Raw genomic sequence first — 13184 nt, 5'->3', positions numbered from 1 at the left:
ACAGCCTGATTGGCTTGACCATATACATAATCTGCAAGATGGTCACAAACCAAAGAACATAACTCTATGGTGGCATAAGCATGCTTTATTATTGAGAGTAGCCAATGCTCCAATACAAGGATGTTTAATCGAATAGGCTTTGAGATTGATGTCTGTGACTGGGAATTTCTTTCTAAAGGACAGGAATGACAACAGTTGCAGACTCTGTGATGGCATGTGAAATTGTGAAGAAATTGGCTTGTTTGGGAACTAAAGGAGTAAAAAACAAAGTATTATTCATGTTTTATTCACTAAAAGTGAGTGAAACTGTGCATTTTCTTCCCCCCCCCCCGCCTTTTTGGTCTGTTCCTGTTGATCTAGGATCGGCTTCTTCAGCCATCAGAGGAAATGTAATTTGATATAATCCAGATCACCCACAGGAATGCTATGAACCTTTCCATTTTACAAAGGCTAAAGGTTGTCAAATGACCACTCTTGATTACCAAAAGAGTTGAAGGGCAGATATTGATCCTGTTCAAATGTATGCTAAATGGTGGCTTATTGCTCACATTGAGAAGATGTGAACTTCAGGCTGATACGCTCAGCTTTTATCTTCCTCCATCATTGTCCTTTGGAAAGAGGAGAGTTTAAGCTTTTGTTAGCAGTTTGTTCCAAACTGCAACTTCCCATTTCATCTAAATACTAGAAACTCTATAGTTTTTCCAAAATCCATTTGACTAACAAATCCTGTCCTCACGTGTGGAACAGGGAGGAAAGTAGAAAGGATCGTGTGAACCCGAGGTTAATGCCTACTCATGCATGACTTGACATTCCATCTGGACCACATAGTTGTCTTAAGCTATCTTGAGAGTCTGAATCCCATTAATCAGAAAACCTCTCTCATATTCCGGAGGAAAAAATGGATGCAATCATTTGCTTATTTGCAACTATGACATGCCTAGTGAAGCAGGTAGAAGACAGCTGAAGAATATGAATTTTGTAAAGTAAGAGTAGACCAGTCAGTGAAAGTCTAAGGTGTGCAATTAGCAAACCACCTCAGGGTTAGTCCTTTATTTCAGGGGCATAGCCCCTGATGTCCACCCCCAGCACATTACCTCCAGTGACTGTTGCTGGTAATCTTATGTTTCTTTTTAGACTGTGAATCCTTTGGAGACAGGGTTCCATCTTATTTGTTTGTTGTTTCTCTGTGTAAACTGTCCTGAGCCATTTTTGGAAGGGTTGTATAGAAATAAATAAATAAATATGTCGCCAAGACCTGGCAGTGGCTTAAGAATGGCAACTTGAAGAAAGAAACAGAGGGTTTAATACTGGCTGAACAAGAACAAGCACTAAGAACCTGAAGAAAGAAACAGAGGGTTTAATACTGGCTGCACAAGAACAGGCACTAAGAACAAATAAGAGCAAAAAGTAGAAAAATCAAAAATCAAAATAAGAGCAATAAGAGCAAAAGTAGAAAAATCAACTACAAACAGCAAGTGCCGCCTTTGTAAAGAAGCAGATGAAACAGTGGACCACCTGATCAGCTGTTGTAAAAAGATCGCACAGACTGACTACAGAAAAAAGGCATGACAAGGTAGCAGCAATCATACACTGAAACATCTGCAAAAAATACAAGCTCCCTGTAGCCAAAGATTGGTGGGACCATACAATTGAAAAAGTTGTAGAAAATGAAGATGCAAAAATATTATGGGGCTTCCGACTACAAACAGACAAACATCTGATGCACAATACGCCAGATCTATATATTAATTCTCTTGGGACCATGCGTGCCCAGGATTTGGCGGCAGAACTCTCGCGACACGCTGTGAGAGTTCGGGACTGAGGGAAACGTCGGTTGGGGGTTGAAGGAGCCCGGAGGAGGAGGCCGAGGGGTGCTGCTCCGGCAGATGGGGGCAGCTAGCGAGGGGCAGTGAGAGGAGAAGAGGTGGCGGGCGGCTGAGCCGCGCCACTGAGAGGAGCCCAGCTGGGTGGGCGGTGGTGGCAGCGGGCTCCCGAAAATGGCTGGGCAGTGGCTGGCGCAGCAACTGGGGCTGTTGGGGGGAGAGCGGTGGAGGAGGAGGCAGGCCCTGGCAAAGGAGGCGGCCAGTGGGCGAAAATGACTGGGAATAGATTGGGGCAGAAGGGAGGAGGGGGAAGCGGTGAGGAGAGACTAGTGGTGCAGATGCTGTGTGCCGGTTCAGCTAGTATAACTGTAATTGACAAGAAAGAAAAACAGGTCAAAATAATCGACATAGCAATACCAGGGGATAGCAGAATGGAAGAAAAAGAAATAGAAAAAATAACAAAATACAGAGATCTACAAATTGAAATTGAAAGGCTGTGGCAGAAGAAGACCAAAATAATCCCAGTAGTAATTGGCGCCCTGGGTGCAATTCCAAAACAACTTGAAGAGCACCTCAATACCATAGGGGCCACAGAAATCACCCAAGCCATGCCCCCTCCGCTAAATATCAGATGCAAGGGGGCAAGGCAATTAACAGTGTGATGGCCACCGCTCAGTTAGCAGCAGCAACCAAGTCCAGCAGGGTGTGTCTCTTTCGGTTGCCACCTTGACCCCCACCTGTCGGGGCAGCCAGCCCAAGCTTGCTCCCTCTCTCCCTATCCTGCAGGCCTGCCATATGTGTGCCTTTTTCTGGGGATAGGGGAAAGAAGTGAGAAATCCGCTCTCACCCTGGGAAGGATGGGAGCGCCCTGCCCATGTGCCTGCATCTGCTCTGGTGGTGATGTCCCTGCCCATACCTTAACTGGAGGAGAATGGGAAGGAGGACCCAGAAGTGGGGAGAGGAGAGAGGGAGATCCACGACTCTTTGGGGCAAAAGGAAAGGGCTGGCAGAAGTGGGTGCCCTGATGAGAAGGAGGGGGAGTCACTGGGGAGAAAGGATCAATGAGGAGGGGTCCGGGCTCACATAGCACCTGGTGGAAATGGCAGCGATGGCAGCAGGATGCACCTCGTCCCTGAGCCAGGGAGAGCCTTGTGGGGCCCCTGACCCTCTGGGCCTGGGGACATTTGTCCCCGCTTGTCCAATGGGACGCAACGCCCATGCTTTACTTGTATTTGTCAGATTCTCATCTGACCAGTGAATGGTGCCAAGGAAGAATATTGGGAAGGAGAGGAACTTCATAAATATGTAACTTGACCCTCACTGCTTTGTTAGAGCCACTTTATGTTGGCAATGAAACTGTGGATAATGAGGCATTGAGTCTATGGGATCTCAAGGGTTAGGTTCCCAGACAAAACAACAACAACAACCCCAAAAGTGCCTCAAAAAGTAAAATAGGCCAAATAATATGCTCTGTGGGCCTTTGGGAGTCCAAGGATGCCCCCCCACAAAGTCCCTGGAATTCCAGAAAAAAATTCATGGTTCTTTTGTTTTTAACAAATGGCTTAAAATGGCATAAAATGGCTCTTCTCCACAATCATTTTGCAGTCATTTCTGACCACCCTCAACCCACGGAATTAATCCCTTTTCTGCTGCCCCCACCCCCATGTGTATGCCGACATTGGGTGGTAATTACCCAACTACAGATACATGAAACTGCATATGTTGGACCTGTGTATAGGGAGGTCCACCTGTACTCTGAAAATTAATCCTTTCCATTTTGAAAATTTAGTACATAGAATATTCAAGTGATTAAATTATATGAGAGCTCTTCGGAGTGATAAATGTGAAACAGACCTAGCACTCCTTTAGTATTAATCCAGTTTGTTCTTGAGTAGTTTGTAGGCAGTTTTTTTAGTTGAGAGGATTCCCCCGCCCCAAGTTTCTCAACTGAGGAACTGTGAAGTTAATAACCTGAAATGTTCTTGGATGAGTTCCAGGGCAACAAAATGAAAACCATATGTTTATTACTTAATGCATATTTATCACATGCATACACACATGCTCTTACTAGAATCAAATGAGATATCTTTCCTAATGTATGGTTATTTGTGGATCTCTGTGTTAATAGTAGTGTCATAATGTTTAATATCTATATATGTTGATAGTGAGAAGCACACACAGAACAAAAGCTGGAACCCTGCATATTTGTCTTTGATGCTTTTGACCCCACCCATGTATGGATTTTAGTGGGAGTACCGGTAAATCTCTTCCTAGGCTGAAACTGACAATACTGAAGAGCCAAAGTATTCCAAAAGTGTTTTGAGGGAAACCACTTGCTCGCCCATAAAACTAACATTTGTGTGGGTTACATGTTTATGGCCCCTTCTTTGTTATAACTGTAATATGTAAATATGTGAATACAGTACAGCATTTAAGCTGTTCCTCTCTGCACCAGCATTAACCAAGTTTTGAGAGGATTGATGCTGGTAAAGGGAGAAAGTGCAGTGTGCTCCCACATGATCCGAGGCTTCTCAAGTTATCCCAGTCTTATGGAACAGGGTGCTGCTGTTGTTTCACACCACCAATGTTTTCTCACCTTTTCAAATAGAGTGGGGGGGGGACCTTTGAGTATGCTACTCAGACTTATTGGGTCACTCTGATGTGTACTGATGGCTTCCAACCATACCAGGGTCAAACTGAATCCAAACCCAAAAACTGGTTCAGAAAGGTTTTTTGGGAACCTAAACCCAAACCTAGCATTTCTTGGTTGCTCTGAGCCTGAACCAGAACTGAACCTCTGAATACAAGAAGTGAGAACCAGTTCAAAACTATGAATAGGGCAAATATTTATATACTGCTTTTCAACAAAAGTTCCCAAAGCAGTTTACAAAGATATAAATAAAATAGCTTCAATAGTAAAACTGGTTTAATAGTTCAGTTAGTAATAAAAGAAATCATATACTCAGTAGATTCTTTTGAGGGGTGAAGGCTCCTCTCTGCCCTAGCAGTCTTTGGAGAAAATATATTTCTCATGGAGCCATCTGAAAAGAATGAGAGAAGGAGCAAGCTGAATTTATCGGCTGTGTCTAGAACTGGTAGTCATTCTCCGGCTCCATTAGAGGCCTGCTCACCAATAGGCTGCTGTCCATCAACAAGGCATCAGGGTGGAGGATTGTGTTGCTGAGGCTGGAAGCTTCATGTGTTTGCTTGGCCATTTTGTTCCTCCTTCTGTCATTCTACCATTTTCCTTTCTTTTTTGCTAACTTAGTGGAGCCTTTTGAAAGGAAATATATAAACCTGAAGAGGAAGGGGTATGAGAGATATTTAGAAAAGGAAGTCTGTGAGATTGAGTACAAGAGGAAGGAAGTTCACTTCGAAAGTCCATGTGGGTATTTAGCAGTTTGACCTGATTATTATAATTGTTACACTTGCCTGAGGCTTCCTCAGTTACTGGGCCTAAAGCTTTCCTTTCCTGGTCACTAAGTGAAGATACTTTCTTCCAGGAATACTATAATTGCATGTTACTTGCTTGATTATGTATTACGTTTTCTGATCATGATGCAGAAATTGTTTCATTTGCTGGTGTGATATAATAATTCAATAATGTTAGTAAAGGCCTAGGGAGGAATCACAGCTGCTTAATTCTATCTGCCTTCAACAGAAACATCATAATGGTACATGGTGTACCTCCTCCTTGGAGGAAGAGCAGGATATAAATGTAAAAATAAATATAAAATAAAATAATCCACTGTGGTACAAACTTGTAGCCACTTAATGGCACAGCAGGGAAATGACTTGATTAGCAAGCTATGGGGAACACCTATATCAGGCAGCAGTGATATAGGAAGGTGCTGAAAGGCATCATCTCATACTGCATGGGTGATGGCAATGTTAAACCCCGCCTGTATTCTACCAAAGACAACCACAGGGCTCTGTGGGCGCCAGGAGTTGACACCGTCTTGACGCCACACTTTACCTTTACAAACTTGTAGCCCCAAGTCTGAGGGCAATTTGGGCAAAATGTCTGCTTGGGCTGGGGGTGGCTGCTGCTGTTGTGGAGCCCCCCACATTTTAATTCCCCATACAGTATCCTGGATTTTATTGTAGTGTCACTCAGGAATTACACTACATCAAGGGTGGGGCATTGTGGAGAAGTTAAAACGGCACCTCCAGCTGTGCCTGTGCTATGAGAATAGCCCGTTGGTGGCAAGACTATAAAAATGTCAACTTTCTAGGAGACAACACTTTAGGTGCTTGTTATGGGTGCTGCCCCAATGTGGAATATTCTGTGGGGATGAGGAGCAGAAAAGTTCCCTTGCAGGGAACCTACTGCATAGCAGATGTCAATCAGAGAATATTTGCCCCAGGAAGCCACTCTGTATCTTGGCTCCAGTTCCATACAGTCAAATTCACTCAGAACATGCATCTCTTAAGTATGTAATATTAGCCCCACCCTGAGGCCAACCTACAACCATGTACTAAATGTAGCATTCGGATGGGTCCTGTGTGCATATTGTACTATCGCTTGCAGATACTCATAGCACAACTAACTAAATTAAAGCTAATTTTACAAATTAAAGGATTTATTTTAATTTTTCATTATGAGCTCATGGCTGGTGTGTAGTGCCTCTAATAGGTTTAACCACCTTGTCCTTTTATCAAAGCTCTGAAGCATATCTTCATACAAAGAATTGTCCTTCTTGTCCAAAAGGCACTTAGGAATGTCTCCATTCTCAGGAATTGAAAAGAAACTCTGTTTCTAATTTGCTCAACTCTGTTCATGTACCATAGTCTGGCAGGAAATAAATACTCCTTTCAGGCACGCTTCTTGTCTTGTTTTAATGCCACTATACTCAGGAAGCAAAGAAAGTCTTTTGTGTACATATATATGAGAGTACATGAGAGCCAGCGTGGTGTAGTGGTTAGAGTGCTGGACTAGGACCGGGAAGACCCGAGTTCAAATCCCCATTCAGCCATAAAACTAGCTGGGTGACTCTGGGCCAGTCACTTCTCTCTCAGCCTAACCTACTTCACAGGGTTGTTGTGAAAGAGAAACTCAAGTATGTAGTACACCGCTCTGGGCTCCTTGTAGGAAGAGCGGGATATAAATGTAATAATAATAATAATATAGATTTAGGGAGCGTATGAATGTAGCATCATTTTTCTTTTTAAAGTAAGCTTTCCAGTAGCAGTGCTAAAATTTTATAATGAAATTGAATTGAGGGATCTTGACTTGACTACCATGACCAGATTCCCATGGTGATTGCTAAATTATTAGATCAGGAATGGTTTGACCATAATCCCACCAGTGTGTTCAGAACCCCAATATCAGTGATGGTTGTCGCATTCATTTCCCCAAGATGTACTCATGCCAAGGGGAGTTGCCATATTAGAAAGATTGCATGAACATACTTTGTCCTAAGGATACAACTTACTGGTGTGAGGGAAAGAATAACATCAAAGTGGCTCTGAAATTGTACTGTCAAACAAGTACAAGGGCATTTAAGATAACATCTTCTTCACTATGAGCCCTATTGCCCATTTAGATCATCCAGAGAGGTTCATCTGTAGTTGCTTCCAGTTTGTCTGTTAGCTACACAGAGACGAGTCTTCTCTGTTGCTGCCTCAAGACTCTGGAATGCGCTTCCTGCTGAAATAAGAGTCTCCCCATCTCTGACAACTTTTAAAAAGTCTTTAAAGACACATTTGTTCACCCAAGCTTTTTAACTAGACTCATGGTTTTAAATGGTTTTAAGGCTTTAATTTCTGTTTTAATTTGTTTTATGTTTATTTTATTTATTTTATTATTTTTATCATTATCATTTACATTTTATATCCCGCTCTTCCTCCAAGAAGCCCAGAGCGGTGTACTACATGCTTAAGTTTCTCCTCACAACAACCCTGTGAAGTAGGTTAGGCTGAGAGAGAAGGGACTGGCCCAGAGTCACGCAGCAAGTATCATGGCTGAATGGGGATTTGAACTCAGGTCTCCCTGGTCCTAGTCCAGCACTCTAACCACTACACCACGCTAGCTCCATATTTATTTATTCGATTTCTATACCGCCCTTCCAAAAATGGCTCAGGGCAGTTTACACAGAGAAATAACAAATAAATAAGGTGGATCCCTGTCCCCAAAGGGTTCACAATCTAAAAAGAAACATAAGACAGACACCAGCAACAGTCACTGAAGGTACTGTGCTGGGGGTGGAGAGGGCCAGTTACTCTCCCTCTAAATAAATTACTCTAAATAAAGAGAATCAACATGTTAAAAGGTGCCTCTTTGCCAAGTTATGTTGTTGTAAACCACCCAGAGATGAATGTTTGTATGGTGTACAAATAGCATAGAATAAAAGAGCAAATACATAGCGTTGTTTCTGCTATTCCAAATTAATCTAGGTCTGTTAAGCTCTCCCTGCTTTCTGATGGTTGACTCTCTTGCCGTTCCTATGGAGAATATTGCAAGACAGGATTAACTTTATTTTTCTTGGCATTTTGTTTTTGAGCACCTATGCACATCTAGGAGGTCATGTCTCTTGTATAAGACTTGATTTTCACTTAGCTTTTTTAACAGTATCTATTAAATAGAATCATGAAGGATGCTGACTGTTACATTTTAATTTTTATCCCCCTTTTCAAATCAGTGGGCACTTGGTTCACACTAATTACAAAAACTAGCATACAATATTAAAATAAAATTAAAGCAATAAAGCAGGACTAACTTGTAACAATTTAGGAGATATTGGCAAACTAGGGTTTCTGTGTACAGGTGACCTTCAAACCAAATGGAAAGAAGGCCAGGATAGAAGAAAGGACCAATAGTTCTACAGAAAAATATTCCTTTCCCAATCCTTGAGGGCTGAGGATTGTTGATGCATCCTACCCTCAGGCCTGGTTTCTGTTGAGTCTGAGGCCTAAAGGTGAAGAAATTGAGTTGAAGACGACACTCTGAGGCATATCTAATTTGTCCCCAAATCTAGTTTTGTGCTCGCCAAAGGATCCTTTAACTTGTAAGGGTGACATCCCCTTTACAGTTCACAAGGTCTTGGTGTAAAAGACCTTGTGAACTGTACTAACATCGCACTTCCTCTCAGTCAGTGCACTTCCTCTCAGGCGGCAGTTCCTACCCTCCCTCCCACGAAGTGGCCATGAGTCCCCTTCTTGTGTTGTAATTTTAAAAACAAACAAGTAAGCTTCGAGAGCTTCCTTGGAAGCTCTCGAGGTCAGTACATTTCTAAAGGAGGAAGAAAATAAATTATGCTGCCATGGTAACCATTGGACAAAATCTTGATTAGTTGGAGTCATAGGAATATTGGAGAAGTATAGCTCATGGGTTGCACTGCTTGAGATATTCAAAGTTGCTAACCCTGCAAGTCATATGTGAAAATGCTCCTCTAGACTCCAGATGTAAACTGTTTTGCACAACAGCCTTCTTCAGACATCATATTGAATGTGCATTTGGGTGTCTGTACACATGTACATAGTTTTGTGTGAGTGACTTTACATGTGTTCATTTTAAAAGTGAACCTGGGTACAGATCTTCTCAAATACAGAGTACAAACAGAAAGTCTACTGCTGTATGGGCATTGAACATAACATGTGAATAACTATACATGTGTTCAGATCTGTATGTGCATACTCAGTACATAAATTGAACATGCATCAAACGTGAATAAGACTAATGTCTGTTAGGGAGAGATGGAATTTAAATTTTCTTAAAATTGTGGAGGGGAAACCCTTGACTTTTATATTGTATATATTCAACAGTTATTTCTCTGGCTATGTTTTTATTTATAAATGCTGCATTTTGCCATAAACTTCCAGGAAGGAGCAGGATAAAAAGTCCGAGAAATGAATGAGGGCCAAGCTAAGTTACTCCAGGCACTAATCTCCTTCTCCCACTTTCCAGTTTCATAAAGAAGGGATGAGAAAGTTTATATGCTTGGTTGTCACAAGTAAGAATAACGCTCCTGTGCTCCCAGCACAGATGCATGTTGAGAGCATCTCCTAACATAGCCTGTTAAGGAAATCTGAACTAATCCCTAGTAATCCTTTTGAACTATCTAGAGGTCATAGCTGTGGGTCCCCTCCCCCCATTTATTTATTTATTCATTTATTCATTGCTTTTCTTACACTGACACAAAAAAAAGTACTCAGAGCTTTTTAAAAGCAGAGAAACACAACTATTCATTGTAACAGATATTGTTAACTGAAAACTACTAATTGACATCCATACTAAATTACTCCTGAGTACTCCTGCTGAAATTAAGTCATCCTTTAGAGTAGTGTTACTGAGCAGCTTAGTCTGGGTGTCGGCCACTCTCAGTAAAAACAAACAAAAACCCACAACTACCTTATATCAACCACATTAGTTAAAATTCTATTCCATAAATTACTGGTGGACAGGGAAAGCCTTCAAAGGTTGTCTTTACTTGTCAACATAATCTTTAGAAGGGAGTTGCCACGTCTATCTCCACATCCAATTAAAACTGGTCTCTTTTAAATGAGAGAACATGGGCTTAAGCTACACACGCAAATCCCAAAGAACCAGGAGATGTAGCCATGGTGGGTTATAGCAGGCTATAGTTCCATTTCCAGGAGTGGTTCAAAGTGATGGTTATCATCTTTTGAAGCCCTAAATGGCCATTAGAAGCAGGATATCTAAACAGTAGCTTCCCCTACCCTAATACACTTCTGCCCATTTGCTAAGTTCATTTGGAAGGCCCTTCTGCTTGTCCCGCCACCTTCTGAAGATTAGTTAGTGGGGACATATAATGGCTTCTTCTGCTGTGGAATGTGGAACTCGCTGTCCCAGGTGTTAATTTTTACAGTGTTTGGTCACTGACTAAAGACTACTCTTTCAGGAAGTGTTTGGTCTATCTGATGCTGAAAGAAAATTGTTTTGGTTGTGTGTTGGTGGCAGGTGTGTTTGTTCTACTGCCTTGTAGTTTGCTTCCTGTTTTGATTACTGAGTGGTGATTGTTTACACTCTTCTGTTTGCTTTTATGTGCATTTGGGTGGGTGTGGATGCACTGGATTGGCTTCATTCATTGGTGGGCTGAGCTTACCTGATAGCTGGATTCCTTTTCTTCATTGTTACATGAAATCTTACTTTCCAGTGGCAAATGCCACTTTCCTTCTTGACAACCAGCGCACAGTGCCCTCGGTAAGGAAGCAACATCACAACATTGTGTCCTTTCCCTGGTGCATTGAACAAATATGGCTGCATCCTGTAACTATGGTAGTGTACTGTGTGTAGTAATGTTGTGGCATGGCTTCCTTCCCTGGAGCATTGTGGGCCAGTTGCCAGAAAGGAAACTGGTGTTGTGAAATGCTGCTGCCGGCAGAGAAGGAGATTTCCTGTCATGAGGAATATGAGAAGCCTGCTGCTCAGCTATCAAGTCAGCCTCCAAGCACCGTTAGTGTCCAATATGATGCAAGAGTGTATCAGACACACTTTTATTGGATCAAATTGACAGTTTACCAGACTTTGCTGGTCGAACGACCGTAATAATAAAGATGATGATGATGAGTTTATCAGCCAGATTGTTGGTTGTATTGTATGATAAATTGTCCAGTAGGTCCTGCATTGCATCAATTCAGATTATTGACTTTCTGCAATGCATTGCCCTAGTGTGCCTAGTTCAATTCATGTACAATGCAATCCTGTGCAAGTTTACTCAGAAGTATTAAGTAACTGGATGTACTCCCACTGAATGCAGGTGAGCTTTCTCCCTAGTAAGTGTGTAGAAGGGTGCAGCCTTAATTGTTTTGAATGGGTTAAAGCAAGAACTGATGAAAAGCTACATCTACAAATGCAAACTTCAGTGCGTCTTCAGTGGTACACATGAGTACCATTCCTCTGGGAAGGCAGGCTACAGTTTAATCCCTTTTGCTAGAGGATCTTCCATACTGTCAGCAGTCCCCCAGTCACATGTTTCTGAATGGCTGTCTGTTAGCTGTGACCCTGTGCAAAGCAAGAGAAAACAGATGTCTTATCATGCTGCCAAGTTGTTGGAAGGTTTTTTCCTTTGCATGTCAGAAACAGTTCCTTGCACAGGGAGTTTTTGTTAATTAGTTTCAGATGAGGACATCTAGTCACTGCTTTTTCTGCTGAAGTGAATGCTTGTAGCTGTCTTAATGAATGCTGATCGTAACTTTATGCTTATTGAGATATTTAATTCTGCAAGTAAATAGAGAATAACCTGCATTTATATAGAAGAGTGCTAGCTTAAAGCAGTCTTGTTTTGTTATGCTTGAAGAGAAACAAGTAAATTCAGCAGATTGTAATGTTGAAGTATGCTGTCCCCCCCCTCCCCTGATAGCAACCAGCCTCATACATTATATTTCTTCGTGCAAAGTGTACAGGCAGCCCTAGTTATTCACGGGGGTTCCATGCTCCCCTATAGGCACAAACATGTAAACTGCAAATAACAGAACCTTGAGTTAATGGGAACTGGGGGAGTTAGGTTCCTAACAAGAACAAAAAGAGAGCCAAAAAAGCAAGGGGCCAGAAGTAAGAGAAGAAAAAGACAGAATCTTATTCTCCAGGTCTCCAACTCTCCAGCAACATTCCCCACTCCGAGAACAGTCAAATATTCACTCCCCCCCCCGCAAAAAAAAATCTTTAAAAAGAGCCACAAAATGGTTCTCTGCTGGAAAATGGCAGCTGGAAATGACATCAGAAGTCATTGCCAAGCCATTTCTGGCCACTCAAAACTGCAGATAGGCAAATTTCATCTAAAATTAGCTCCAGGGGGTTGGTGAACTCTGCAGTATTGCTTATCAGGAGAAAATTCCTCCCCAACATGAGCAGAAGTCCTGTTTGTGTAGCACAGGTCTGTATAACTTCAGCCCTCCAGCTGTTGTTGGACTACAAAAATCTCTTACAAACTTGCATCGTCCCTGACTATTGGCTACTGTGGCTGGGGATGCTGGGAATTGTAGTTCCACAGCAGCTGGAAGGCTGAAGTTGTTGTGCAGCCCTGGTATAGCAGAATATCTGAACACAAGCTAAAGCTTTTGACAAACTTGAGTAAGCACGGCTAATTAAACTTAAATTAAATAAGTTTCTGTAAGGGGAAGCGACAAAACAAAGTAGGTTTTTAACCCTTGGAAGGAACTGGGGTGCATCATTCTTCATTTGAGAAGAAAAATAATAAAAACTTTTTTCAGTATTTTGTAACTCTGTCTTCCAGGTCAGCGTCAATCTTAATTTGGTTAAGTGCCCTGTGGTGAAGAACAAACAATTCTTCTCCGCCAGCCCGCCCCCGCCATAATGGTATTGCAATTTGCACTAATACAGCTATCGGGGTATTGCCATCTTTCATTGCAGTGATCTTCACTATTTTTCAAGCAGGGGCC

General features: G+C 42.1%; 1 protein-coding gene and 1 long non-coding RNA gene across 14 annotated transcripts in view; one reads left to right on the top strand and one right to left on the bottom strand.

Annotated features, from left to right (window-relative positions):
• RBMS1 (RNA binding motif single stranded interacting protein 1) overlaps positions 1-13184 on the top strand; it is a 198629-nt gene that overhangs the window by 151868 nt on the left and 33577 nt on the right. The gene's annotated exons all lie outside the window — the stretch shown is intronic.
• Positions 4732-13184, bottom strand: part of LOC128329558 (uncharacterized) — a 59409-nt gene continuing 50956 nt past the window's right edge. For 4 of the 5 annotated variants that reach the window (XR_008309706.1, XR_008309700.1, XR_008309705.1 and 1 more), the window contains 2 exons: positions 4955-5120; positions 4732-4864 (listed from right to left, as the gene is read on the bottom strand). This is a non-coding gene — a long non-coding RNA (uncharacterized LOC128329558). Of the gene's footprint in view, positions 4865-4954; positions 5121-7806; positions 11788-13184 lie in introns of those variants that run through there. The other variant, XR_008309701.1, reaches the window with a different exon arrangement.

This window comes from Hemicordylus capensis, chromosome 1 (genome assembly GCF_027244095.1).
Source record: "Hemicordylus capensis ecotype Gifberg chromosome 1, rHemCap1.1.pri, whole genome shotgun sequence".
In the NCBI taxonomy this organism is placed as follows: Eukaryota; Metazoa; Chordata; class Lepidosauria; order Squamata; family Cordylidae; genus Hemicordylus; species Hemicordylus capensis.
Note: the sequence above shows the minus strand (reverse complement) of the source record. Positions and strands in the feature narration are given on the sequence as shown.